Raw genomic sequence first — 6,636 nt, forward strand, 5'->3', positions numbered from 1 at the left:
GCTTTGGTGAGGTCCAGTGCCATTATTGCTTTAGTGTTGGTGTTATTCGGTGTGTTTATTACCTCTTCCGAAAGCCTGAGCATTATATCTTGCGTAGACAGGTTGGGCCGGAAGCCTATCATCGTGTGCGGAAAGAGATTGTGCTTGTCCATGTGGTCTTGTAATCTAGATAACGCCACGTGCTCCAATAGCTTCCCTAAGCATGATGTTAGGGATATGGGTCTGAGGTTGCTTAGTTCGAGTTTCTTGCCTGGCTTGGGTATGAGAGTTACCTTGGCGTGTTTCCACGTCTCTGGTAGCCACCCATACCTCCAGCACTTGTTAAAGTACTCCGTGATCCTTTGAATAGAGTCCTCGTCTAGATTTCTTAGTATTTTGTTCGTCACCCCATCCGCTCCTGGAGCGGAGGATGTTCTAAGTTTCTGCATGGCCGCCTTTACCTCTGCTACCGTTATGTTTTCGTCAAGTTCAGGGTTGGGGTTGCCGTTGTAGTTGGGAAGCGTCAGGTTTTTCGTTGTGCATAGGTATCGGTTTTGTAATTCCGTTATCATTTCTTCGTCATTAAGTGGGCTTGCATGAATTATGCGTGCTACATCCTTCTGGTGAGCGGCTCTGCTATTTTCTGGGTCTAAAAGATGTCTCAGAAGGTGCCATGTGTCTTTCAGCCCCAATTTTCCGCTAATTTGATCACATGTTTGTCCCCATTGTTGTTTAACTAAGTATTGAGAATGATTTTCGATTTCTCTTTCTAGTTTGGCTATTCTAATTCTAAGTTTTCTGTTGTGTTTTTGTTTCAACCATCTTTTTTGTAAGCTATTATGTGCCTGCCACATGTGTAATAATCTGCTATCAGCGGCTTTGTTTTCGGCTGCTATCTCTATCGTCTTAGTGGTGTGCTCTGCGTCTTTCAATAGTTTGTGAATCCATTCATTTAGGTTTTCAATCTTCTTGCCATCTGCGTTACCCTGTCTCCTTTCTCTGAATTTATCCCAGTCTACCACTCGTGTCACCCTTCTTCTTTCCTTCTTGAGCGTACTGCTGGGTATAGTGGTCTCTATAATGTAATGGTCGCTCCCTAGGTTTTCGTTCGTGTTGTGCCATTGTGCATCTACTATGTTTTTGCATAGGGTCAGGTCAGGGCATGTGTTAGCTTGCACACTGTTCCCTATCCTAGTTGGCACCAGCGGATCTGTCAGGAGCGTGTATCCTTCGTCCTGAACATATTGCCAGAGGCTAGTACCCTTCTTAAAATTTGTTCTGTAACCCCATGCCATGTGTTGTGCGTTCATATCTCCGACTACTATTAGGGGATTTGTTTTACTGATTTTTCTGGCTTCGTTCATGGCTTTTATTATGGGGGAGGATTCCGCCTTGGGGGTGCTATATATGTTTAGAATGAAGAGCGGGGCCTCGCTTCTTTTTAGGAGTATGACCTCTATCAGGAGGCAGTCTGCACCGTTCGATTGAATTTCGTGCTCTATTGCAGTTAGATTTCTATGGACCAAGAAGGCCGTGAGCGGTTTTTCTTCCTTGCCATTTTCATATGTTTTATAATCCCGAACCTTTACTTTTTTCCTGGTTTCTTGTAGGGCTATGACATCGGGAATTTTTTCTTTTTCAAGGTTTTGAATGTGGAGCTCTAGGTTCTCCCGCTTTCCGCGGAAGCTCCTACAGTTCCATTGCCATATTCTTATCTCTGTCTGGCCCTTCCCCATGATTGGCTTTAGGGAGGGAGATGGATTGCGCTGTGGTGGAGGCCATGGGTCCTGGGGCCGGAAAGAGTTTGCCCATCACCTTAACCAGTTGATTGTCATGTTTCTGTACTAGCTCGTTTGTAGCCTTTGCTGCGTTTGTAAGGACTCTTACTTGTTCTGCTAACGTTTTATATTGTTCCCTGGTCTCGTTTCTGATAGCTGTGAAGCATGCTTCTATGTTTGCTTCAATATTGTTTTGCCTTTCATCAATTTTATCTGATCTCGTGGCCACTGTTCTTATTTGGCTCATTACTTCCTGGTGGTTCCGTTTTTCGTGATCCTCTGAGTCTTCCATCAACCTCTTTTTTTGCCGGCGGCCCTCTTGCAGGTGAGGGTGCCCTAGAGGATGCGTTTGACGGGGGGAGGGATGCCCTCCGCGGTTCCTGTGTTAAGATCGCGGGTTGTTGAGCAATATGTGTTTTACTTTCTTGCTGCTGTTGCGTTATTGCCTTCATTAGTTCCTGAATTATTCTTTCCTGTTTTTGTATGATTGCTTTAAGTTCCTTAATTTCATTACTCTCGTGGGAGGATTGCGGTGTCCCGCTCACCTGATGTGGTGCTCCTTCCCGCCAGGCGTTCGGTAGCGCCGGGTAGGACTCCGAGCGGTCTCGTTTTCCTCGGTCGTTACACTGGGCTCGGTTTCTTGATCTGCTTCTGCCTCGCTGTTGCTGCTGCTGTGTCGGGTGCGCAGGCTGCGCTCCCTGTCCCTCCGGTCGCTGAAATTCCACTTGAGGCTTGCCACTTCGTTTCTTGTTTCCCTTGGCGGGTGGTCTCTCATATCTGATCTTGCATTGGTTGGATACCGTGAAGTGTTCTCCCTTGCACAGGATGCACCTCGGCGTGCACGTGGGCTCGTCTTGGACCGGATGCTCATTGCCGCACCTGTAGCAGAGATTTCTTCGTTCTTCCGGACACACGTCCGAGCGATGTCCCGGTCTTCTACAGTTGTAGCATGCTTCCACTTTGGGTCTGAAGAGGTAGCAGTTGTGGATTCCTCCGCCGAATCGAATGGAGTCCGGGACTCTCTTGGTGTTTGCGAAAGTGATGAGCAGGGCTTTTGATGATTTTCCCATCCTTCTTGCGTCCACAATCTCTAGCTGTGGGTTCACCTTCATGATGTCGTCCATGATCTCGGCGTGACTTTGGTCTTCTAGAACGTGATACGCAATCCCCTTGATGTTGTTGTCCGGTGCCGCTACGTATGCACACGTCGAATAGACTTGGTCTAGGATTTTGATATGCTGTACTTCCGCGTATTTCCCTGCGCGTTCCATAGAAGGGGTGCTCACGGTAAAGGAGTTGTTAAAAGGAGTGATCCTTACTTGGTCGTGTTGCTTGATTTCCCCAAAGTTCACTCCGATGTCCAGGCACAGGGCGTACAGTAGTGTAGTGGCCGTGTGGTCACGGAGCCGAAGTCCGCCTCTCGGCCGGTGGACGATCTTGTAGTCGCTCTCTGGCAGACGCGGGAGCGGCTTCTTTTTATATGGGCGGCGTCTTATCGATGCGTTCACCCCACTGGTCTGGGCGGCCTTGTCGGTGGCGTCTGTCGGTGTCATAGCTGCATCCTGTTGGGCATTGGCGTCCCCATGCTTGGGGCGAGCTCGATCATGGGCTTTGATGGCAGCCTGTATCCATAGGCTTCGGTCTTCATATTCCTCCGGGGAGATTTCTTCTCCGTCTACGGCGTACTCCATCGCGACAGCGTCGGTGACGGCTCGAGGGGCCGGCGGCGACGCCGATAGCGCCCCTAATCGCGCTAGGCCTGAAGTAGGCCCAGCTCGACTAGCTGCGGCGGGTGAACGAAAGTGCCCCTAAAGGGGTAAAAAGGGGTCTTGCGCCTCGAAAAACAGTGGCAGGATTCCAGGCACTCTCTGTGACCTTGTGGGAGCAGGTCCGGGTCTGCTGGTACAGAAAGTCGCTCGGAAAAGACCAAGAACTCGGGAGCCCATACGGAGCACACCCGCACGACTCAACGCGCCAAGCGTTCCTCCTCTACTCAAGTGATTAACAATTTTTCGTCACGGCAATATCTTTCATCATTTCACTACCATAGTGTTCTGGACGTCCGCTGAAGTAAACCTGAAATCTTTTCCATGACGTTTACAAACACACTCTGTGAGGAAAGATGACCAGCGAAGCTGTGTATGTGGGCCCGTTAATGGCGAACAGCCCCTCTGCCGTAGGTCGGCCAGGCATTGCACTATCTTCGGGATCGGCCCACGTATGGGGAGTTTTGTGTCTACAGACGGACAGGACCCTGCGGGAACTAGCCTTCTACAGCTTCGCTGTAAAACTGGTTACGTCTTTGTGTTTATTAATTAATCAATGAGGCAGTTTATTAATCATTGATGGATCAACTGATTTATTACAATTACGGCAAACGCGCGAGCACTGTCACGAGCGCGTTCGCGTGGTTGCGCCGAGAGGCGCGAGCTAGCCAGCTGTCGAAGAATACGTCGACGCTGGAGCTAATTGTGATGATATTTTGGCGTTAGCACATTGACACGATCGTGGAAAAAGTAGACCTTAACAGTTTCGTTGTAATAAACTCCGCTGAGCCAGGGTTTCAAATGTGGGCCTACAGACTGTCAGAAGAAAGCGTCACCTCTCCAACGCTCCGCGGACGCACCCACAAGGTGTAATGCCGCCCTAGCGCCTCTAGCGGCTCCGATAGGCTGACGATAGGCTTTTCAGTGCTTCAGTTTCTCTAAACTAATACTTAAGTGGAACAATTTAAGTGAAACTAGCAGTAAGATATGAAAGGTAGGAAGTAGCGAACAGTACAGAGTAGCTGTGTCTTTCTCTTTTGAGATCTGGGAGGGCCATCGGCACAATAAATTGCTGTGTCCGTAGCGGTAGTAGACTGCTCCGCCAGGCACGGGAAATGTTTATTCAACCGATACTAAATGAAACAGCGCAAGGCCTCCTGTGCATATTATTGCTCTGGCCCCAATGCTACCGCAGAAATAACTTGTGCTTGGACCATTATGATTGGCTGACGCGCTGTGATTCGCTGATGATTGACAACTGATATATAAAAGACCACCGAGCTGAGACAAGTAACGCCAATGATAGAAAGCGAAAGGTAGGGCAGAAAATTAAAGAAAATGCTGTGCCTATCCCCATCGCCAACAGGCACACCAAATATATACATGAACAATCAGGTTGATATCCATAACCTACTGTTACAATATGACGTGCTCAAACAATGACATTTAGATGAATGACAGAAAAGACGCTTGTGGCTTTTTCTTGCTTGAAATGTTGAAGGGTCCGAGCAACTTTAAATTCTGGATGGTCTATGGTTCGCACAACAGCACCTTTCATAAAAGAATCCCAAAATTAATGGAAGGGTGCCCTAAGGGTGATCTTTCAGCGAACGCACACATTTTCGATATTTCCAGTGTGTAAGGGTGCAAAAAGAATGTTTCGACATTAAATCCGCCCTTAAGGGATTTTCTGAGTGTGTATGTGCTGTGGAGTCACCAAATTTTTTTTTTAATGCGAAAGCATTATGTCTCATGGGGCGGAAGATACGGTGTTGGCGTGAGCACGCGGTGGTACGAAAAAAAATTCGCAGTTCCGCCCGAAAGGCGAAGCACCGATTGCGATAGCAAATTAGTAGATAGCCGTACGAAGTAAGGATAGTAGCTTTATAACTTGTAAACATTCACTTACTAACTAAATTAACATTGGTAGAATGTGTAAGCGTTACTGAACGAGGACGTAAAACAAAACAGACACACAATGACAGCACTGTCTTTGTGTGTCTGCTTCGTTCTACGTCCTTATTTAGTCGCGCTTACACATTCTATCATGGATTAAAACCAACTAGCCCGCCAATGTGTTGTGACCAAATTAAGCAGCACGGTGTCCCGCGCGCTCAGGTAAACAGGAACACATCTCGCTCGATGAGCCCGGAAACTCGCTGTCAAAAAAAGAAAATTACAGGTTCTCTTAAATCTCTCTTAAGAGGTGAGCGGCGAAAACCTACTCTTCCTCCTCTTATCAGTCGCCTCTTTCTCCTTGCGTCTTCTCTTTCTATTCTTTCTTTTAGTCATTACTGCTCACTACTAAGCATGTTTAATCATTTGTAATCATTTGTGGTTAGCACAAGCGGTCGTTAAACATGTTGGTCATATCACAATCATTAGTAGTCGTTACAAGGTATTTCAGTCATTATTCGTCATTACTGCACACTACTAAGCATTTTCGTCATTTGCAATCAATTGAGGTCATTACAAGCCGTCGTTAGAGATGTTGGTCATATCGTAGTCATCAGTAGTCATTAGATGACATTTCAGTCATTCGTCATTACTGCACACTACTAAGAATCTTTAGTCATTTGTAATCAATCGTGGTCATTACAAGCTGTCGTTAGACATGTTGGTCATATCGTAGTCATCAGTAGTCATTAGATGACATTTCAGTCAGTCATTACTGCACACTACTCAGAATTTTTAGTCATTTGTAATCAATCGTGGTCATTACAAGCCGTCGCTAGACATGTTGGTCATATCGTAGTCATCGGTAATCATAGTTATTTATTTTATTTATTTATTTGTCCATACTGTAAGCCCTTTTCGGGCTGTTACATGGTAGGAAATACAATGTTATAACAAAACAGTGGCATGCGCAAAAATAATCAATAATTATCTACAAGGGATAAATAAGTACAAGGCATATGTACATTTACGATTATTAAAAAATTTCCAAATTTATTTCAAAGGAAACCGTAGTGGACACTTTCATAAACCTCGGAATTAAGTTTCTTCCAGTCAACAATTGTTTTACCAAAAAAAGAATGCTTAAGGACATCAACTCTGAAGGAATAAGGCCTGAAAGCATAGCTGTGATTAATCCTTGGTGATACTCTGCCAGG

The sequence above is a fragment of the Dermacentor andersoni genome, chromosome 2, assembly GCF_023375885.2.
Source record: "Dermacentor andersoni chromosome 2, qqDerAnde1_hic_scaffold, whole genome shotgun sequence".
Classification (NCBI taxonomy): Eukaryota; Metazoa; Arthropoda; class Arachnida; order Ixodida; family Ixodidae; genus Dermacentor; species Dermacentor andersoni.